General features: G+C 48.3%; 23 non-coding genes across 23 annotated transcripts; 11 read left to right on the forward strand and 12 right to left on the reverse strand.

The window, feature by feature from the left end:
- Positions 1–663: 663 nt before the first annotated feature.
- On the reverse strand, positions 664–745 carry trnal-aag (transfer RNA leucine (anticodon AAG)). The gene has a single exon. It is a non-coding gene; the product is annotated as a tRNA-Leu (tRNA).
- Positions 746–1,370: 625 nt separating this feature from the next.
- Positions 1,371–1,489, forward strand: trnal-caa (transfer RNA leucine (anticodon CAA)). The gene is made up of 2 exons: positions 1,371–1,408; positions 1,444–1,489. It is a non-coding gene; the product is annotated as a tRNA-Leu (tRNA).
- A 937-nt stretch (positions 1,490–2,426) lies between these two features.
- trnal-aag (transfer RNA leucine (anticodon AAG)) lies at positions 2,427–2,508 on the reverse strand. The gene has a single exon. It is a non-coding gene; the product is annotated as a tRNA-Leu (tRNA).
- Positions 2,509–3,133: 625 nt separating this feature from the next.
- trnal-caa (transfer RNA leucine (anticodon CAA)) lies at positions 3,134–3,252 on the forward strand. The gene is made up of 2 exons: positions 3,134–3,171; positions 3,207–3,252. It is a non-coding gene; the product is annotated as a tRNA-Leu (tRNA).
- A 937-nt stretch (positions 3,253–4,189) lies between these two features.
- Positions 4,190–4,271, reverse strand: trnal-aag (transfer RNA leucine (anticodon AAG)). The gene has a single exon. It is a non-coding gene; the product is annotated as a tRNA-Leu (tRNA).
- Positions 4,272–4,896: 625 nt separating this feature from the next.
- trnal-caa (transfer RNA leucine (anticodon CAA)) lies at positions 4,897–5,015 on the forward strand. Its single transcript has 2 exons — positions 4,897–4,934; positions 4,970–5,015. It is a non-coding gene; the product is annotated as a tRNA-Leu (tRNA).
- A 937-nt stretch (positions 5,016–5,952) lies between these two features.
- Positions 5,953–6,034, reverse strand: trnal-aag (transfer RNA leucine (anticodon AAG)). The gene has a single exon. It is a non-coding gene; the product is annotated as a tRNA-Leu (tRNA).
- A 625-nt stretch (positions 6,035–6,659) lies between these two features.
- Positions 6,660–6,778, forward strand: trnal-caa (transfer RNA leucine (anticodon CAA)). Its single transcript has 2 exons — positions 6,660–6,697; positions 6,733–6,778. It is a non-coding gene; the product is annotated as a tRNA-Leu (tRNA).
- A 937-nt stretch (positions 6,779–7,715) lies between these two features.
- Positions 7,716–7,797, reverse strand: trnal-aag (transfer RNA leucine (anticodon AAG)). Its single transcript has one exon. It is a non-coding gene; the product is annotated as a tRNA-Leu (tRNA).
- A 625-nt stretch (positions 7,798–8,422) lies between these two features.
- On the forward strand, positions 8,423–8,541 carry trnal-caa (transfer RNA leucine (anticodon CAA)). The gene is made up of 2 exons: positions 8,423–8,460; positions 8,496–8,541. It is a non-coding gene; the product is annotated as a tRNA-Leu (tRNA).
- Positions 8,542–9,478: 937 nt separating this feature from the next.
- Positions 9,479–9,560, reverse strand: trnal-aag (transfer RNA leucine (anticodon AAG)). Its single transcript has one exon. It is a non-coding gene; the product is annotated as a tRNA-Leu (tRNA).
- Positions 9,561–10,185: 625 nt separating this feature from the next.
- trnal-caa (transfer RNA leucine (anticodon CAA)) lies at positions 10,186–10,304 on the forward strand. Its single transcript has 2 exons — positions 10,186–10,223; positions 10,259–10,304. It is a non-coding gene; the product is annotated as a tRNA-Leu (tRNA).
- A 937-nt stretch (positions 10,305–11,241) lies between these two features.
- On the reverse strand, positions 11,242–11,323 carry trnal-aag (transfer RNA leucine (anticodon AAG)). The gene has a single exon. It is a non-coding gene; the product is annotated as a tRNA-Leu (tRNA).
- A 625-nt stretch (positions 11,324–11,948) lies between these two features.
- trnal-caa (transfer RNA leucine (anticodon CAA)) lies at positions 11,949–12,067 on the forward strand. The gene is made up of 2 exons: positions 11,949–11,986; positions 12,022–12,067. It is a non-coding gene; the product is annotated as a tRNA-Leu (tRNA).
- A 937-nt stretch (positions 12,068–13,004) lies between these two features.
- trnal-aag (transfer RNA leucine (anticodon AAG)) lies at positions 13,005–13,086 on the reverse strand. The gene has a single exon. It is a non-coding gene; the product is annotated as a tRNA-Leu (tRNA).
- A 625-nt stretch (positions 13,087–13,711) lies between these two features.
- Positions 13,712–13,830, forward strand: trnal-caa (transfer RNA leucine (anticodon CAA)). Its single transcript has 2 exons — positions 13,712–13,749; positions 13,785–13,830. It is a non-coding gene; the product is annotated as a tRNA-Leu (tRNA).
- A 937-nt stretch (positions 13,831–14,767) lies between these two features.
- On the reverse strand, positions 14,768–14,849 carry trnal-aag (transfer RNA leucine (anticodon AAG)). Its single transcript has one exon. It is a non-coding gene; the product is annotated as a tRNA-Leu (tRNA).
- Positions 14,850–15,474: 625 nt separating this feature from the next.
- On the forward strand, positions 15,475–15,593 carry trnal-caa (transfer RNA leucine (anticodon CAA)). The gene is made up of 2 exons: positions 15,475–15,512; positions 15,548–15,593. It is a non-coding gene; the product is annotated as a tRNA-Leu (tRNA).
- A 937-nt stretch (positions 15,594–16,530) lies between these two features.
- trnal-aag (transfer RNA leucine (anticodon AAG)) lies at positions 16,531–16,612 on the reverse strand. Its single transcript has one exon. It is a non-coding gene; the product is annotated as a tRNA-Leu (tRNA).
- Positions 16,613–17,237: 625 nt separating this feature from the next.
- trnal-caa (transfer RNA leucine (anticodon CAA)) lies at positions 17,238–17,356 on the forward strand. Its single transcript has 2 exons — positions 17,238–17,275; positions 17,311–17,356. It is a non-coding gene; the product is annotated as a tRNA-Leu (tRNA).
- Positions 17,357–18,293: 937 nt separating this feature from the next.
- trnal-aag (transfer RNA leucine (anticodon AAG)) lies at positions 18,294–18,375 on the reverse strand. The gene has a single exon. It is a non-coding gene; the product is annotated as a tRNA-Leu (tRNA).
- Positions 18,376–19,000: 625 nt separating this feature from the next.
- trnal-caa (transfer RNA leucine (anticodon CAA)) lies at positions 19,001–19,119 on the forward strand. The gene is made up of 2 exons: positions 19,001–19,038; positions 19,074–19,119. It is a non-coding gene; the product is annotated as a tRNA-Leu (tRNA).
- Positions 19,120–20,056: 937 nt separating this feature from the next.
- On the reverse strand, positions 20,057–20,138 carry trnal-aag (transfer RNA leucine (anticodon AAG)). The gene has a single exon. It is a non-coding gene; the product is annotated as a tRNA-Leu (tRNA).
- Between the last annotated feature and the right edge of the window lie 404 nt (positions 20,139–20,542).

Here is a 20,542-nt window from a genome sequence, read left to right on the forward strand (position 1 = left end):
GCGTTGCTGAATTCCACGTTGCTTTCTCGTACTGTGGCTTTCAATCCCACTGCAGACAGTGGTGGTTCTCAGAAAAAGGGCACCACTGTCAAAGAATGAGATTTCTTCCACACAAAGGCTGCTCAAATCTGCTCCGTTCCTCAGGCAGGGAATTACTTGCAATGTTTACTTCCGACATTAACACATTTTGCCAGTATAAAAGGCACCAGAGCCAAACAAGTCAGGTATTAGCATGTGAAAGTTGCCAGAGTCGATGCCTTGGTGGACCGAGGCCTTTCAATGCTCAGACTGATGCTTACGGCCAAGGGCACAATAGTGTCAGGAAGGCCGAGTGGAGTGAGGCGCCAGACTCAAAGACTGTTAATCCTTAACTGACCAAAGGTCGGCGAATTCCGGTCCCTTTCTAGGGGCGTGGGTTGCAATCCCACCTCTGACGTGACATTTTTCCCCACACAAATGCAGCCAGCGTCAAAAGGCCTGTTGAACTGGCCTTCAATTTACAAGTGGCAACATCAAACTCTTCAACGGTTTGCCAACAAACTGAAGGCACCGTTCTCAGCTCAACCTCTTTTCCACACCAAAATAGTCATATCACAACACAGCGGGAGCCGACTGCTTCATGGCTCGCGGTGAAGGGGCGCAAATATTACACGCCACAAATTCTGGCAGCGGTGGGATTCGAACCCACGCCGCCGAAGAGACTGGAGCCTTAATCCAGCGCCTTAGACCGCTCGGCCACGCTACCACTGGCAGCAGTTTCCGTTCTGGAACTAGTGACCGGTGAGTGAAATGTGACTTTGCTTTGGGCAAGATAATAATCAAGGCCATTGAAGTGGCAGACGGTAAACTCTCGAGAAATGATTTTGCAGCATACAGGTCCACAGGGCAACACCAGTAATTAGGTGCACGTTGGAACGAAGCAGTTACAACCTTCATTCAATATTTATTCCGACATCAACGTCACTGACAAAACCAGATTATCTGGTCATGATCACATTGCCGTTTGTGGGATCTTGCTGTGTGCAAACTGGCTGCGGCGTTCCCCACATTGCAACAGTGCCTTCACTTTTACAATACTTCATTGGCTGTGCAGCGCCTTGGGACGTCGTTCGGTCATGAAAGGCGCTTTCGAAATACAATACAGAAAATGTTACCCGATAGCTGACAAAATGCGAGCTGTTGCGAGAAATACCTGTGTTTGAATGTTGGTTGCATTGCAGGGATGATGAACTTAATGACTGGCGCTGCCTGTTAAGTCCTGTCGTAAGAATGTGTGCGTTGTGTGTTTGCACAGGAGGAAGAATTGTGAGGCTGCTCAGTAAGTGTGCAGAATTTGCAGCACATTTTCCTGCAGCTGCTGCACGACCATTGTCAGGATGGCCGAGTGGTCTAAGGCGCCAGACTCAAGGACTGTTAATCCTTACCTTACCAAAGGTTGGTGTATTCTGGTCCCTTTCTAGGGGCGTGGGTTCGAATCCCACTTCTGACATTAACTTTTTATCCAGACAAATGCCAGCCAGCGTCAAAAAGCCTGCTCAACTGGCTTTAAATTTGCAAGTGGTCACCTCAAGCTCCTCAACGCTATTGGCGTTTGCCAATAAGCGAAAGGCACCGCACCGCCCACAGACCAACTTGTTTTGCTCTCTAAACTTATCACATTCTAACCCTGTTCTCGGGGATAGGGTTTAAAATCAGACTTCTCCTTTCAACCCATTCCCACACTAAAAAGCAGCAGACTCAAAGCATGACATTTTTATCCTCCCGCGTTGCTGAATTCCACGTTGCTTTCTCGTACTGTGGCTTTCAATCCCACTGCAGACAGTGGTGGTTCTCAGAAAAAGGGCACCACTGTCAAAGAATGAGATTTCTTCCACACAAAGGCTGCTCAAATCTGCTCCGTTCCTCAGGCAGGGAATTACTTGCAATGTTTACTTCCGACATTAACACATTTTGCCAGTATAAAAGGCACCAGAGCCAAACAAGTCAGGTATTAGCATGTGAAAGTTGCCAGAGTCGATGCCTTGGTGGACCGAGGCCTTTCAATGCTCAGACTGATGCTTACGGCCAAGGGCACAATAGTGTCAGGAAGGCCGAGTGGAGTGAGGCGCCAGACTCAAAGACTGTTAATCCTTAACTGACCAAAGGTCGGCGAATTCCGGTCCCTTTCTAGGGGCGTGGGTTGCAATCCCACCTCTGACGTGACATTTTTCCCCACACAAATGCAGCCAGCGTCAAAAGGCCTGTTGAACTGGCCTTCAATTTACAAGTGGCAACATCAAACTCTTCAACGGTTTGCCAACAAACTGAAGGCACCGTTCTCAGCTCAACCTCTTTTCCACACCAAAATAGTCATATCACAACACAGCGGGAGCCGACTGCTTCATGGCTCGCGGTGAAGGGGCGCAAATATTACACGCCACAAATTCTGGCAGCGGTGGGATTCGAACCCACGCCTCCGAAGAGACTGGAGCCTTAATCCAGCGCCTTAGACCGCTCGGCCACGCTACCACTGGCAGCAGTTTCCGTTCTGGAACTAGTGACCGGTGAGTGAAATGTGACTTTGCTTTGGGCAAGATAATAATCAAGGCCATTGAAGTGGCAGACGGTAAACTCTCGAGAAATGATTTTGCAGCATACAGGTCCACAGGGCAACACCAGTAATTAGGTGCACGTTGGAACGAAGCAGTTACAACCTTCATTCAATATTTATTCCGACATCAACGTCACTGACAAAACCAGATTATCTGGTCATGATCACATTGCCGTTTGTGGGATCTTGCTGTGTGCAAACTGGCTGCGGCGTTCCCCACATTGCAACAGTGCCTTCACTTTTACAATACTTCATTGGCTGTGCAGCGCCTTGGGACGTCGTTCGGTCATGAAAGGCGCTTTCGAAATACAATACAGAAAATGTTACCCGATAGCTGACAAAATGCGAGCTGTTGCGAGAAATACCTGTGTTTGAATGTTGGTTGCATTGCAGGGATGATGAACTTAATGACTGGCGCTGCCTGTTAAGTCCTGTCGTAAGAATGTGTGCGTTGTGTGTTTGCACAGGAGGAAGAATTGTGAGGCTGCTCAGTAAGTGTGCAGAATTTGCAGCACATTTTCCTGCAGCTGCTGCACGACCATTGTCAGGATGGCCGAGTGGTCTAAGGCGCCAGACTCAAGGACTGTTAATCCTTACCTTACCAAAGGTTGGTGTATTCTGGTCCCTTTCTAGGGGCGTGGGTTCGAATCCCACTTCTGACATTAACTTTTTATCCAGACAAATGCCAGCCAGCGTCAAAAAGCCTGCTCAACTGGCTTTAAATTTGCAAGTGGTCACCTCAAGCTCCTCAACGCTATTGGCGTTTGCCAATAAGCGAAAGGCACCGCACCGCCCACAGACCAACTTGTTTTGCTCTCTAAACTTATCACATTCTAACCCTGTTCTCGGGGATAGGGTTTAAAATCAGACTTCTCCTTTCAACCCATTCCCACACTAAAAAGCAGCAGACTCAAAGCATGACATTTTTATCCTCCCGCGTTGCTGAATTCCACGTTGCTTTCTCGTACTGTGGCTTTCAATCCCACTGCAGACAGTGGTGGTTCTCAGAAAAAGGGCACCACTGTCAAAGAATGAGATTTCTTCCACACAAAGGCTGCTCAAATCTGCTCCGTTCCTCAGGCAGGGAATTACTTGCAATGTTTACTTCCGACATTAACACATTTTGCCAGTATAAAAGGCACCAGAGCCAAACAAGTCAGGTATTAGCATGTGAAAGTTGCCAGAGTCGATGCCTTGGTGGACCGAGGCCTTTCAATGCTCAGACTGATGCTTACGGCCAAGGGCACAATAGTGTCAGGAAGGCCGAGTGGAGTGAGGCGCCAGACTCAAAGACTGTTAATCCTTAACTGACCAAAGGTCGGCGAATTCCGGTCCCTTTCTAGGGGCGTGGGTTGCAATCCCACCTCTGACGTGACATTTTTCCCCACACAAATGCAGCCAGCGTCAAAAGGCCTGTTGAACTGGCCTTCAATTTACAAGTGGCAACATCAAACTCTTCAACGGTTTGCCAACAAACTGAAGGCACCGTTCTCAGCTCAACCTCTTTTCCACACCAAAATAGTCATATCACAACACAGCGGGAGACGACTGCTTCATGGCTCGCGGTGAAGGGGCGCAAATATTACACGCCACAAATTCTGGCAGCGGTGGGATTCGAACCCACGCCGCCGAAGAGACTGGAGCCTTAATCCAGCGCCTTAGACCGCTCGGCCACGCTACCACTGGCAGCAGTTTCCGTTCTGGAACTAGTGACCGGTGAGTGAAATGTGACTTTGCTTTGGGCAAGATAATAATCAAGGCCATTGAAGTGGCAGACGGTAAACTCTCGAGAAATGATTTTGCAGCATACAGGTCCACAGGGCAACACCAGTAATTAGGTGCACGTTGGAACGAAGCAGTTACAACCTTCATTCAATATTTATTCCGACATCAACGTCACTGACAAAACCAGATTATCTGGTCATGATCACATTGCCGTTTGTGGGATCTTGCTGTGTGCAAACTGGCTGCGGCGTTCCCCACATTGCAACAGTGCCTTCACTTTTACAATACTTCATTGGCTGTGCAGCGCCTTGGGACGTCGTTCGGTCATGAAAGGCGCTTTCGAAATACAATACAGAAAATGTTACCCGATAGCTGACAAAATGCGAGCTGTTGCGAGAAATACCTGTGTTTGAATGTTGGTTGCATTGCAGGGATGATGAACTTAATGACTGGCGCTGCCTGTTAAGTCCTGTCGTAAGAATGTGTGCGTTGTGTGTTTGCACAGGAGGAAGAATTGTGAGGCTGCTCAGTAAGTGTGCAGAATTTGCAGCACATTTTCCTGCAGCTGCTGCACGACCATTGTCAGGATGGCCGAGTGGTCTAAGGCGCCAGACTCAAGGACTGTTAATCCTTACCTTACCAAAGGTTGGTGTATTCTGGTCCCTTTCTAGGGGCGTGGGTTCGAATCCCACTTCTGACATTAACTTTTTATCCAGACAAATGCCAGCCAGCGTCAAAAAGCCTGCTCAACTGGCTTTAAATTTGCAAGTGGTCACCTCAAGCTCCTCAACGCTATTGGCGTTTGCCAATAAGCGAAAGGCACCGCACCGCCCACAGACCAACTTGTTTTGCTCTCTAAACTTATCACATTCTAACCCTGTTCTCGGGGATAGGGTTTAAAATCAGACTTCTCCTTTCAACCCATTCCCACACTAAAAAGCAGCAGACTCAAAGCATGACATTTTTATCCTCCCGCGTTGCTGAATTCCACGTTGCTTTCTCGTACTGTGGCTTTCAATCCCACTGCAGACAGTGGTGGTTCTCAGAAAAAGGGCACCACTGTCAAAGAATGAGATTTCTTCCACACAAAGGCTGCTCAAATCTGCTCCGTTCCTCAGGCAGGGAATTACTTGCAATGTTTACTTCCGACATTAACACATTTTGCCAGTATAAAAGGCACCAGAGCCAAACAAGTCAGGTATTAGCATGTGAAAGTTGCCAGAGTCGATGCCTTGGTGGACCGAGGCCTTTCAATGCTCAGACTGATGCTTACGGCCAAGGGCACAATAGTGTCAGGAAGGCCGAGTGGAGTGAGGCGCCAGACTCAAAGACTGTTAATCCTTAACTGACCAAAGGTCGGCGAATTCCGGTCCCTTTCTAGGGGCGTGGGTTGCAATCCCACCTCTGACGTGACATTTTTCCCCACACAAATGCAGCCAGCGTCAAAAGGCCTGTTGAACTGGCCTTCAATTTACAAGTGGCAACATCAAACTCTTCAACGGTTTGCCAACAAACTGAAGGCACCGTTCTCAGCTCAACCTCTTTTCCACACCAAAATAGTCATATCACAACACAGCGGGAGACGACTGCTTCATGGCTCGCGGTGAAGGGGCGCAAATATTACACGCCACAAATTCTGGCAGCGGTGGGATTCGAACCCACGCCGCCGAAGAGACTGGAGCCTTAATCCAGCGCCTTAGACCGCTCGGCCACGCTACCACTGGCAGCAGTTTCCGTTCTGGAACTAGTGACCGGTGAGTGAAATGTGACTTTGCTTTGGGCAAGATAATAATCAAGGCCATTGAAGTGGCAGACGGTAAACTCTCGAGAAATGATTTTGCAGCATACAGGTCCACAGGGCAACACCAGTAATTAGGTGCACGTTGGAACGAAGCAGTTACAACCTTCATTCAATATTTATTCCGACATCAACGTCACTGACAAAACCAGATTATCTGGTCATGATCACATTGCCGTTTGTGGGATCTTGCTGTGTGCAAACTGGCTGCGGCGTTCCCCACATTGCAACAGTGCCTTCACTTTTACAATACTTCATTGGCTGTGCAGCGCCTTGGGACGTCGTTCGGTCATGAAAGGCGCTTTCGAAATACAATACAGAAAATGTTACCCGATAGCTGACAAAATGCGAGCTGTTGCGAGAAATACCTGTGTTTGAATGTTGGTTGCATTGCAGGGATGATGAACTTAATGACTGGCGCTGCCTGTTAAGTCCTGTCGTAAGAATGTGTGCGTTGTGTGTTTGCACAGGAGGAAGAATTGTGAGGCTGCTCAGTAAGTGTGCAGAATTTGCAGCACATTTTCCTGCAGCTGCTGCACGACCATTGTCAGGATGGCCGAGTGGTCTAAGGCGCCAGACTCAAGGACTGTTAATCCTTACCTTACCAAAGGTTGGTGTATTCTGGTCCCTTTCTAGGGGCGTGGGTTCGAATCCCACTTCTGACATTAACTTTTTATCCAGACAAATGCCAGCCAGCGTCAAAAAGCCTGCTCAACTGGCTTTAAATTTGCAAGTGGTCACCTCAAGCTCCTCAACGCTATTGGCGTTTGCCAATAAGCGAAAGGCACCGCACCGCCCACAGACCAACTTGTTTTGCTCTCTAAACTTATCACATTCTAACCCTGTTCTCGGGGATAGGGTTTAAAATCAGACTTCTCCTTTCAACCCATTCCCACACTAAAAAGCAGCAGACTCAAAGCATGACATTTTTATCCTCCCGCGTTGCTGAATTCCACGTTGCTTTCTCGTACTGTGGCTTTCAATCCCACTGCAGACAGTGGTGGTTCTCAGAAAAAGGGCACCACTGTCAAAGAATGAGATTTCTTCCACACAAAGGCTGCTCAAATCTGCTCCGTTCCTCAGGCAGGGAATTACTTGCAATGTTTACTTCCGACATTAACACATTTTGCCAGTATAAAAGGCACCAGAGCCAAACAAGTCAGGTATTAGCATGTGAAAGTTGCCAGAGTCGATGCCTTGGTGGACCGAGGCCTTTCAATGCTCAGACTGATGCTTACGGCCAAGGGCACAATAGTGTCAGGAAGGCCGAGTGGAGTGAGGCGCCAGACTCAAAGACTGTTAATCCTTAACTGACCAAAGGTCGGCGAATTCCGGTCCCTTTCTAGGGGCGTGGGTTGCAATCCCACCTCTGACGTGACATTTTTCCCCACACAAATGCAGCCAGCGTCAAAAGGCCTGTTGAACTGGCCTTCAATTTACAAGTGGCAACATCAAACTCTTCAACGGTTTGCCAACAAACTGAAGGCACCGTTCTCAGCTCAACCTCTTTTCCACACCAAAATAGTCATATCACAACACAGCGGGAGCCGACTGCTTCATGGCTCGCGGTGAAGGGGCGCAAATATTACACGCCACAAATTCTGGCAGCGGTGGGATTCGAACCCACGCCTCCGAAGAGACTGGAGCCTTAATCCAGCGCCTTAGACCGCTCGGCCACGCTACCACTGGCAGCAGTTTCCGTTCTGGAACTAGTGACCGGTGAGTGAAATGTGACTTTGCTTTGGGCAAGATAATAATCAAGGCCATTGAAGTGGCAGACGGTAAACTCTCGAGAAATGATTTTGCAGCATACAGGTCCACAGGGCAACACCAGTAATTAGGTGCACGTTGGAACGAAGCAGTTACAACCTTCATTCAATATTTATTCCGACATCAACGTCACTGACAAAACCAGATTATCTGGTCATGATCACATTGCCGTTTGTGGGATCTTGCTGTGTGCAAACTGGCTGCGGCGTTCCCCACATTGCAACAGTGCCTTCACTTTTACAATACTTCATTGGCTGTGCAGCGCCTTGGGACGTCGTTCGGTCATGAAAGGCGCTTTCGAAATACAATACAGAAAATGTTACCCGATAGCTGACAAAATGCGAGCTGTTGCGAGAAATACCTGTGTTTGAATGTTGGTTGCATTGCAGGGATGATGAACTTAATGACTGGCGCTGCCTGTTAAGTCCTGTCGTAAGAATGTGTGCGTTGTGTGTTTGCACAGGAGGAAGAATTGTGAGGCTGCTCAGTAAGTGTGCAGAATTTGCAGCACATTTTCCTGCAGCTGCTGCACGACCATTGTCAGGATGGCCGAGTGGTCTAAGGCGCCAGACTCAAGGACTGTTAATCCTTACCTTACCAAAGGTTGGTGTATTCTGGTCCCTTTCTAGGGGCGTGGGTTCGAATCCCACTTCTGACATTAACTTTTTATCCAGACAAATGCCAGCCAGCGTCAAAAAGCCTGCTCAACTGGCTTTAAATTTGCAAGTGGTCACCTCAAGCTCCTCAACGCTATTGGCGTTTGCCAATAAGCGAAAGGCACCGCACCGCCCACAGACCAACTTGTTTTGCTCTCTAAACTTATCACATTCTAACCCTGTTCTCGGGGATAGGGTTTAAAATCAGACTTCTCCTTTCAACCCATTCCCACACTAAAAAGCAGCAGACTCAAAGCATGACATTTTTATCCTCCCGCGTTGCTGAATTCCACGTTGCTTTCTCGTACTGTGGCTTTCAATCCCACTGCAGACAGTGGTGGTTCTCAGAAAAAGGGCACCACTGTCAAAGAATGAGATTTCTTCCACACAAAGGCTGCTCAAATCTGCTCCGTTCCTCAGGCAGGGAATTACTTGCAATGTTTACTTCCGACATTAACACATTTTGCCAGTATAAAAGGCACCAGAGCCAAACAAGTCAGGTATTAGCATGTGAAAGTTGCCAGAGTCGATGCCTTGGTGGACCGAGGCCTTTCAATGCTCAGACTGATGCTTACGGCCAAGGGCACAATAGTGTCAGGAAGGCCGAGTGGAGTGAGGCGCCAGACTCAAAGACTGTTAATCCTTAACTGACCAAAGGTCGGCGAATTCCGGTCCCTTTCTAGGGGCGTGGGTTGCAATCCCACCTCTGACGTGACATTTTTCCCCACACAAATGCAGCCAGCGTCAAAAGGCCTGTTGAACTGGCCTTCAATTTACAAGTGGCAACATCAAACTCTTCAACGGTTTGCCAACAAACTGAAGGCACCGTTCTCAGCTCAACCTCTTTTCCACACCAAAATAGTCATATCACAACACAGCGGGAGCCGACTGCTTCATGGCTCGCGGTGAAGGGGCGCAAATATTACACGCCACAAATTCTGGCAGCGGTGGGATTCGAACCCACGCCTCCGAAGAGACTGGAGCCTTAATCCAGCGCCTTAGACCGCTCGGCCACGCTACCACTGGCAGCAGTTTCCGTTCTGGAACTAGTGACCGGTGAGTGAAATGTGACTTTGCTTTGGGCAAGATAATAATCAAGGCCATTGAAGTGGCAGACGGTAAACTCTCGAGAAATGATTTTGCAGCATACAGGTCCACAGGGCAACACCAGTAATTAGGTGCACGTTGGAACGAAGCAGTTACAACCTTCATTCAATATTTATTCCGACATCAACGTCACTGACAAAACCAGATTATCTGGTCATGATCACATTGCCGTTTGTGGGATCTTGCTGTGTGCAAACTGGCTGCGGCGTTCCCCACATTGCAACAGTGCCTTCACTTTTACAATACTTCATTGGCTGTGCAGCGCCTTGGGACGTCGTTCGGTCATGAAAGGCGCTTTCGAAATACAATACAGAAAATGTTACCCGATAGCTGACAAAATGCGAGCTGTTGCGAGAAATACCTGTGTTTGAATGTTGGTTGCATTGCAGGGATGATGAACTTAATGACTGGCGCTGCCTGTTAAGTCCTGTCGTAAGAATGTGTGCGTTGTGTGTTTGCACAGGAGGAAGAATTGTGAGGCTGCTCAGTAAGTGTGCAGAATTTGCAGCACATTTTCCTGCAGCTGCTGCACGACCATTGTCAGGATGGCCGAGTGGTCTAAGGCGCCAGACTCAAGGACTGTTAATCCTTACCTTACCAAAGGTTGGTGTATTCTGGTCCCTTTCTAGGGGCGTGGGTTCGAATCCCACTTCTGACATTAACTTTTTATCCAGACAAATGCCAGCCAGCGTCAAAAAGCCTGCTCAACTGGCTTTAAATTTGCAAGTGGTCACCTCAAGCTCCTCAACGCTATTGGCGTTTGCCAATAAGCGAAAGGCACCGCACCGCCCACAGACCAACTTGTTTTGCTCTCTAAACTTATCACATTCTAACCCTGTTCTCGGGGATAGGGTTTAAAATCAGACTTCTCCTTTCAACCCATTCCCACACTAAAAAGCAGCAGACTCAAAGCATGACATTTTTATCCTCCCGCGTTGCTGAATTCCACGTTGCTTTCTCGTACTGTGGCTTTCAATCCCACTGCAGACAGTGGTGGTTCTCAGAAAAAGGGCACCACTGTCAAAGAATGAGATTTCTTCCACACAAAGGCTGCTCAAATCTGCTCCGTTCCTCAGGCAGGGAATTACTTGCAATGTTTACTTCCGACATTAACACATTTTGCCAGTATAAAAGGCACCAGAGCCAAACAAGTCAGGTATTAGCATGTGAAAGTTGCCAGAGTCGATGCCTTGGTGGACCGAGGCCTTTCAATGCTCAGACTGATGCTTACGGCCAAGGGCACAATAGTGTCAGGAAGGCCGAGTGGAGTGAGGCGCCAGACTCAAAGACTGTTAATCCTTAACTGACCAAAGGTCGGCGAATTCCGGTCCCTTTCTAGGGGCGTGGGTTGCAATCCCACCTCTGACGTGACATTTTTCCCCACACAAATGCAGCCAGCGTCAAAAGGCCTGTTGAACTGGCCTTCAATTTACAAGTGGCAACATCAAACTCTTCAACGGTTTGCCAACAAACTGAAGGCACCGTTCTCAGCTCAACCTCTTTTCCACACCAAAATAGTCATATCACAACACAGCGGGAGCCGACTGCTTCATGGCTCGCGGTGAAGGGGCGCAAATATTACACGCCACAAATTCTGGCAGCGGTGGGATTCGAACCCACGCCTCCGAAGAGACTGGAGCCTTAATCCAGCGCCTTAGACCGCTCGGCCACGCTACCACTGGCAGCAGTTTCCGTTCTGGAACTAGTGACCGGTGAGTGAAATGTGACTTTGCTTTGGGCAAGATAATAATCAAGGCCATTGAAGTGGCAGACGGTAAACTCTCGAGAAATGATTTTGCAGCATACAGGTCCACAGGGCAACACCAGTAATTAGGTGCACGTTGGAACGAAGCAGTTACAACCTTCATTCAATATTTATTCCGACATCAACGTCACTGACAAAACCAGATTATCTGGTCATGATCACATTGCCGTTTGTGGGATCTTGCTGTGTGCAAACTGGCTGCGGCGTTCCCCACATTGCAACAGTGCCTTCACTTTTACAATACTTCATTGGCTGTGAAGCGCCTTGGGACGTCGTTCGGTCATGAAAGGCGCTTTCGAAATACAATACAGAAAATGTTACCCGATAGCTGACAAAATGCGAGCTGTTGCGAGAAATACCTGTGTTTGAATGTTGGTTGCATTGCAGGGATGATGAACTTAATGACTGGCGCTGCCTGTTAAGTCCTGTCGTAAGAATGTGTGCGTTGTGTGTTTGCACAGGAGGAAGAATTGTGAGGCTGCTCAGTAAGTGTGCAGAATTTGCAGCACATTTTCCTGCAGCTGCTGCACGACCATTGTCAGGATGGCCGAGTGGTCTAAGGCGCCAGACTCAAGGACTGTTAATCCTTACCTTACCAAAGGTTGGTGTATTCTGGTCCCTTTCTAGGGGCGTGGGTTCGAATCCCACTTCTGACATTAACTTTTTATCCAGACAAATGCCAGCCAGCGTCAAAAAGCCTGCTCAACTGGCTTTAAATTTGCAAGTGGTCACCTCAAGCTCCTCAACGCTATTGGCGTTTGCCAATAAGCGAAAGGCACCGCACCGCCCACAGACCAACTTGTTTTGCTCTCTAAACTTATCACATTCTAACCCTGTTCTCGGGGATAGGGTTTAAAATCAGACTTCTCCTTTCAACCCATTCCCACACTAAAAAGCAGCAGACTCAAAGCATGACATTTTTATCCTCCCGCGTTGCTGAATTCCACGTTGCTTTCTCGTACTGTGGCTTTCAATCCCACTGCAGACAGTGGTGGTTCTCAGAAAAAGGGCACCACTGTCAAAGAATGAGATTTCTTCCACACAAAGGCTGCTCAAATCTGCTCCGTTCCTCAGGCAGGGAATTACTTGCAATGTTTACTTCCGACATTAACACATTTTGCCAGTATAAAAGGCACCAGAGCCAAACAAGTCAGGTATTAGCATGTGAAAGTTGCCAGAGTCGATGCCTTGGTGGACCGAGGCCTTTCAATGCTCAGACTGATGCTTACGGCCAAGGGCACAATAGTGTCAGGAAGGCCGAGTGGAGTGAGGCGCCAGACTCAAAGACTGTTAATCCTTAACTGACCAAAGGTCGGCGAATTCCGGTCCCTTTCTAGGGGCGTGGGTTGCAATCCCACCTCTGACGTGACATTTTTCCCCACACAAATGCAGCCAGCGTCAAAAGGCCTGTTGAACTGGCCTTCAATTTACAAGTGGCAACATCAAACTCTTCAACGGTTTGCCAACAAACTGAAGGCACCGTTCTCAGCTCAACCTCTTTTCCACACCAAAATAGTCATATCACAACACAGCGGGAGCCGACTGCTTCATGGCTCGCGGTGAAGGGGCGCAAATATTACACGCCACAAATTCTGGCAGCGGTGGGATTCGAACCCACGCCTCCGAAGAGACTGGAGCCTTAATCCAGCGCCTTAGACCGCTCGGCCACGCTACCACTGGCAGCAGTTTCCGTTCTGGAACTAGTGACCGGTGAGTGAAATGTGACTTTGCTTTGGGCAAGATAATAATCAAGGCCATTGAAGTGGCAGACGGTAAACTCTCGAGAAATGATTTTGCAGCATACAGGTCCACAGGGCAACACCAGTAATTAGGTGCACGTTGGAACGAAGCAGTTACAACCTTCATTCAATATTTATTCCGACATCAACGTCACTGACAAAACCAGATTATCTGGTCATGATCACATTGCCGTTTGTGGGATCTTGCTGTGTGCAAACTGGCTGCGGCGTTCCCCACATTGCAACAGTGCCTTCACTTTTACAATACTTCATTGGCTGTGAAGCGCCTTGGGACGTCGTTCGGTCATGAAAGGCGCTTTCGAAATACAATACAGAAAATGTTACCCGATAGCTGACAAAATGCGAGCTGTTGCGAGAAATACCTGTGTTTGAATGTTGGTTGCATTGCAGGGATGATGAACTTAATGACTGGCGCTGCCTGTTAAGTCCTGTCGTAAGAATGTGTGCGTTGTGTGTTTGCACAGGAGGAAGAATTGTGAGGCTGCTCAGTAAGTGTGCAGAATTTGCAGCACATTTTCCTGCAGCTGCTGCACGACCATTGTCAGGATGGCCGAGTGGTCTAAGGCGCCAGACTCAAGGACTGTTAATCCTTACCTTACCAAAGGTTGGTGTATTCTGGTCCCTTTCTAGGGGCGTGGGTTCGAATCCCACTTCTGACATTAACTTTTTATCCAGACAAATGCCAGCCAGCGTCAAAAAGCCTGCTCAACTGGCTTTAAATTTGCAAGTGGTCACCTCAAGCTCCTCAACGCTATTGGCGTTTGCCAATAAGCGAAAGGCACCGCACCGCCCACAGACCAACTTGTTTTGCTCTCTAAACTTATCACATTCTAACCCTGTTCTCGGGGATAGGGTTTAAAATCAGACTTCTCCTTTCAACCCATTCCCACACTAAAAAGCAGCAGACTCAAAGCATGACATTTTTATCCTCCCGCGTTGCTGAATTCCACGTTGCTTTCTCGTACTGTGGCTTTCAATCCCACTGCAGACAGTGGTGGTTCTCAGAAAAAGGGCACCACTGTCAAAGAATGAGATTTCTTCCACACAAAGGCTGCTCAAATCTGCTCCGTTCCTCAGGCAGGGAATTACTTGCAATGTTTACTTCCGACATTAACACATTTTGCCAGTATAAAAGGCACCAGAGCCAAACAAGTCAGGTATTAGCATGTGAAAGTTGCCAGAGTCGATGCCTTGGTGGACCGAGGCCTTTCAATGCTCAGACTGATGCTTACGGCCAAGGGCACAATAGTGTCAGGAAGGCCGAGTGGAGTGAGGCGCCAGACTCAAAGACTGTTAATCCTTAACTGACCAAAGGTCGGCGAATTCCGGTCCCTTTCTAGGGGCGTGGGTTGCAATCCCACCTCTGACGTGACATTTTTCCCCACACAAATGCAGCCAGCGTCAAAAGGCCTGTTGAACTGGCCTTCAATTTACAAGTGGCAACATCAAACTCTTCAACGGTTTGCCAACAAACTGAAGGCACCGTTCTCAGCTCAACCTCTTTTCCACACCAAAATAGTCATATCACAACACAGCGGGAGCCGACTGCTTCATGGCTCGCGGTGAAGGGGCGCAAATATTACACGCCACAAATTCTGGCAGCGGTGGGATTCGAACCCACGCCTCCGAAGAGACTGGAGCCTTAATCCAGCGCCTTAGACCGCTCGGCCACGCTACCACTGGCAGCAGTTTCCGTTCTGGAACTAGTGACCGGTGAGTGAAATGTGACTTTGCTTTGGGCAAGATAATAATCAAGGCCATTGAAGTGGCAGACGGTAAACTCTCGAGAAATGATTTTGCAGCATACAGGTCCACAGGGCAACACCAGTAATTAGGTGCACGTTGGAACGAAGCAGTTACAACCTTCATTCAATATTTATTCCGACATCAACGTCACTGACAAAACCAGATTATCTGGTCATGATCACATTGCCGTTTGTGGGATCTTGCTGTGTGCAAACTGGCTGCGGCGTTCCCCACATTGCAACAGTGCCTTCACTTTTACAATACTTCATTGGCTGTGAAGCGCCTTGGGACGTCGTTCGGTCATGAAAGGCGCTTTCGAAATACAATACAGAAAATGTTACCCGATAGCTGACAAAATGCGAGCTGTTGCGAGAAATACCTGTGTTTGAATGTTGGTTGCATTGCAGGGATGATGAACTTAATGACTGGCGCTGCCTGTTAAGTCCTGTCGTAAGAATGTGTGCGTTGTGTGTTTGCACAGGAGGAAGAATTGTGAGGCTGCTCAGTAAGTGTGCAGAATTTGCAGCACATTTTCCTGCAGCTGCTGCACGACCATTGTCAGGATGGCCGAGTGGTCTAAGGCGCCAGACTCAAGGACTGTTAATCCTTACCTTACCAAAGGTTGGTGTATTCTGGTCCCTTTCTAGGGGCGTGGGTTCGAATCCCACTTCTGACATTAACTTTTTATCCAGACAAATGCCAGCCAGCGTCAAAAAGCCTGCTCAACTGGCTTTAAATTTGCAAGTGGTCACCTCAAGCTCCTCAACGCTATTGGCGTTTGCCAATAAGCGAAAGGCACCGCACCGCCCACAGACCAACTTGTTTTGCTCTCTAAACTTATCACATTCTAACCCTGTTCTCGGGGATAGGGTTTAAAATCAGACTTCTCCTTTCAACCCATTCCCACACTAAAAAGCAGCAGACTCAAAGCATGACATTTTTATCCTCCCGCGTTGCTGAATTCCACGTTGCTTTCTCGTACTGTGGCTTTCAATCCCACTGCAGACAGTGGTGGTTCTCAGAAAAAGGGCACCACTGTCAAAGAATGAGATTTCTTCCACACAAAGGCTGCTCAAATCTGCTCCGTTCCTCAGGCAGGGAATTACTTGCAATGTTTACTTCCGACATTAACACATTTTGCCAGTATAAAAGGCACCAGAGCCAAACAAGTCAGGTATTAGCATGTGAAAGTTGCCAGAGTCGATGCCTTGGTGGACCGAGGCCTTTCAATGCTCAGACTGATGCTTACGGCCAAGGGCACAATAGTGTCAGGAAGGCCGAGTGGAGTGAGGCTCCAGACTCAAAGACTGTTAATCCTTAACTGACCAAAGGTCGGCGAATTCCGGTCCCTTTCTAGGGGCGTGGGTTGCAATCCCACCTCTGACGTGACATTTTTCCCCACACAAATGCAGCCAGCGTCAAAAGGCCTGTTGAACTGGCCTTCAATTTACAAGTGGCAACATCAAACTCTTCAACGGTTTGCCAACAAACTGAAGGCACCGTTCTCAGCTCAACCTCTTTTCCACACCAAAATAGTCATATCACAACACAGCGGGAGCCGACTGCTTCATGGCTCGCGGTGAAGGGGCGCAAATATTACACGCCACAAATTCTGGCAGCGGTGGGATTCGAACCCACGCCTCCGAAGAGACTGGAGCCTTAATCCAGCGCCTTAGACCGCTCGGCCACGCTACCACTGGCAGCAGTTTCCGTTCTGGAACTAGTGACCGGTGAGTGAAATGTGACTTTGCTTTGGGCAAGATAATAATCAAGGCCATTGAAGTGGCAGACGGTAAACTCTCGAGAAATGATTTTGCAGCATACAGGTCCACAGGGCAACACCAGTAATTAGGTGCACGTTGGAACGAAGCAGTTACAACCTTCATTCAATATTTATTCCGACATCAACGTCACTGACAAAACCAGATTATCTGGTCATGATCACATTGCCGTTTGTGGGATCTTGCTGTGTGCAAACTGGCTGCGGCGTTCCCCACATTGCAACAGTGCCTTCACTTTTACAATACTTCATTGGCTGTGAAGCGCCTTGGGACGTCGTTCGGTCATGAAAGGCGCTTTCGAAATACAATACAGAAAATGTTACCCGATAGCTGACAAAATGCGAGCTGTTGCGAGAAATACCTGTGTTTGAATGTTGGTTGCATTGCAGGGATGATGAACTTAATGACTGGCGCTGCCTGTTAAGTCCTGTCGTAAGAATGTGTGCGTTGTGTGTTTGCACAGGAGGAAGAATTGTGAGGCTGCTCAGTAAGTGTGCAGAATTTGCAGCACATTTTCCTGCAGCTGCTGCACGACCATTGTCAGGATGGCCGAGTGGTCTAAGGCGCCAGACTCAAGGACTGTTAATCCTTACCTTACCAAAGGTTGGTGTATTCTGGTCCCTTTCTAGGGGCGTGGGTTCGAATCCCACTTCTGACATTAACTTTTTATCCAGACAAATGCCAGCCAGCGTCAAAAAGCCTGCTCAACTGGCTTTAAATTTGCAAGTGGTCACCTCAAGCTCCTCAACGCTATTGGCGTTTGCCAATAAGCGAAAGGCACCGCACCGCCCACAGACCAACTTGTTTTGCTCTCTAAACTTATCACATTCTAACCCTGTTCTCGGGGATAGGGTTTAAAATCAGACTTCTCCTTTCAACCCATTCCCACACTAAAAAGCAGCAGACTCAAAGCATGACATTTTTATCCTCCCGCGTTGCTGAATTCCACGTTGCTTTCTCGTACTGTGGCTTTCAATCCCACTGCAGACAGTGGTGGTTCTCAGAAAAAGGGCACCACTGTCAAAGAATGAGATTTCTTCCACACAAAGGCTGCTCAAATCTGCTCCGTTCCTCAGGCAGGGAATTACTTGCAATGTTTACTTCCGACATTAACACATTTTGCCAGTATAAAAGGCACCAGAGCCAAACAAGTCAGGTATTAGCATGTGAAAGTTGCCAGAGTCGATGCCTTGGTGGACCGAGGCCTTTCAATGCTCAGACTGATGCTTACGGCCAAGGGCACAATAGTGTCAGGAAGGCCGAGTGGAGTGAGGCGCCAGACTCAAAGACTGTTAATCCTTAACTGACCAAAGGTCGGCGAATTCCGGTCCCTTTCTAGGGGCGTGGGTTGCAATCCCACCTCTGACGTGACATTTTTCCCCACACAAATGCAGCCAGCGTCAAAAGGCCTGTTGAACTGGCCTTCAATTTACAAGTGGCAACATCAAACTCTTCAACGGTTTGCCAACAAACTGAAGGCACCGTTCTCAGCTCAACCTCTTTTCCACACCAAAATAGTCATATCACAACACAGCGGGAGCCGACTGCTTCATGGCTCGCGGTGAAGGGGCGCAAATATTACACGCCACAAATTCTGGCAGCGGTGGGATTCGAACCCACGCCTCCGAAGAGACTGGAGCCTTAATCCAGCGCCTTAGACCGCTCGGCCACGCTACCACTGGCAGCAGTTTCCGTTCTGGAACTAGTGACCGGTGAGTGAAATGTGACTTTGCTTTGGGCAAGATAATAATCAAGGCCATTGAAGTGGCAGACGGTAAACTCTCGAGAAATGATTTTGCAGCATACAGGTCCACAGGGCAACACCAGTAATTAGGTGCACGTTGGAACGAAGCAGTTACAACCTTCATTCAATATTTATTCCGACATCAACGTCACTGACAAAACCAGATTATCTGGTCATGATCACATTGCCGTTTGTGGGATCTTGCTGTGTGCAAACTGGCTGCGGCGTTCCCCACATTGCAACAGTGCCTTCACTTTTACAATACTTCATTGGCTGTGAAGCGCCTTGGGACGTCGTTCGGTCATGAAAGGCGCTTTCGAAATACAATACAGAAAATGTTACCCGATAGCTGACAAAATGCGAGCTGTTGCGAGAAATACCTGTGTTTGAATGTTGGTTGCATTGCAGGGATGATGAACTTAATGACTGGCGCTGCCTGTTAAGTCCTGTCGTAAGAATGTGTGCGTTGTGTGTTTGCACAGGAGGAAGAATTGTGAGGCTGCTCAGTAAGTGTGCAGAATTTGCAGCACATTTTCCTGCAGCTGCTGCACGACCATTGTCAGGATGGCCGAGTGGTCTAAGGCGCCAGACTCAAGGACTGTTAATCCTTACCTTACCAAAGGTTGGTGTATTCTGGTCCCTTTCTAGGGGCGTGGGTTCGAATCCCACTTCTGACATTAACTTTTTATCCAGACAAATGCCAGCCAGCGTCAAAAAGCCTGCTCAACTGGCTTTAAATTTGCAAGTGGTCACCTCAAGCTCCTCAACGCTATTGGCGTTTGCCAATAAGCGAAAGGCACCGCACCGCCCACAGACCAACTTGTTTTGCTCTCTAAACTTATCACATTCTAACCCTGTTCTCGGGGATAGGGTTTAAAATCAGACTTCTCCTTTCAACCCATTCCCACACTAAAAAGCAGCAGACTCAAAGCATGACATTTTTATCCTCCCGCGTTGCTGAATTCCACGTTGCTTTCTCGTACTGTGGCTTTCAATCCCACTGCAGACAGTGGTGGTTCTCAGAAAAAGGGCACCACTGTCAAAGAATGAGATTTCTTCCACACAAAGGCTGCTCAAATCTGCTCCGTTCCTCAGGCAGGGAATTACTTGCAATGTTTACTTCCGACATTAACACATTTTGCCAGTATAAAAGGCACCAGAGCCAAACAAGTCAGGTATTAGCATGTGAAAGTTGCCAGAGTCGATGCCTTGGTGGACCGAGGCCTTTCAATGCTCAGACTGATGCTTACGGCCAAGGGCACAATAGTGTCAGGAAGGCCGAGTGGAGTGAGGCGCCAGACTCAAAGACTGTTAATCCTTAACTGACCAAAGGTCGGCGAATTCCGGTCCCTTTCTAGGGGCGTGGGTTGCAATCCCACCTCTGACGTGACATTTTTCCCCACACAAATGCAGCCAGCGTCAAAAGGCCTGTTGAACTGGCCTTCAATTTACAAGTGGCAACATCAAACTCTTCAACGGTTTGCCAACAAACTGAAGGCACCGTTCTCAGCTCAACCTCTTTTCCACACCAAAATAGTCATATCACAACACAGCGGGAGCCGACTGCTTCATGGCTCGCGGTGAAGGGGCGCAAATATTACACGCCACAAATTCTGGCAGCGGTGGGATTCGAACCCACGCCTCCGAAGAGACTGGAGCCTTAATCCAGCGCCTTAGACCGCTCGGCCACGCTACCACTGGCAGCAGTTTCCGTTCTGGAACTAGTGACCGGTGAGTGAAATGTGACTTTGCTTTGGGCAAGATAATAATCAAGGCCATTGAAGTGGCAGACGGTAAACTCTCGAGAAATGATTTTGCAGCATACAGGTCCACAGGGCAACACCAGTAATTAGGTGCACGTTGGAACGAAGCAGTTACAACCTTCATTCAATATTTATTCCGACATCAACGTCACTGACAAAACCAGATTATCTGGTCATGATCACATTGCCGTTTGTGGGATCTTGCTGTGTGCAAACTGGCTGCGGCGTTCCCCACATTGCAACAGTGCCTTCACTTTTACAATACTTCATTGGCTGTGAAGCGCCTTGGGACGTCGTTCGGTCATGAAAGGCGCTTTCGAAATACAATACAGAAAAT

Source organism: Pristiophorus japonicus, chromosome 8 (genome assembly GCF_044704955.1).
Source record: "Pristiophorus japonicus isolate sPriJap1 chromosome 8, sPriJap1.hap1, whole genome shotgun sequence".
Taxonomy (NCBI): domain Eukaryota; kingdom Metazoa; phylum Chordata; class Chondrichthyes; family Pristiophoridae; genus Pristiophorus; species Pristiophorus japonicus.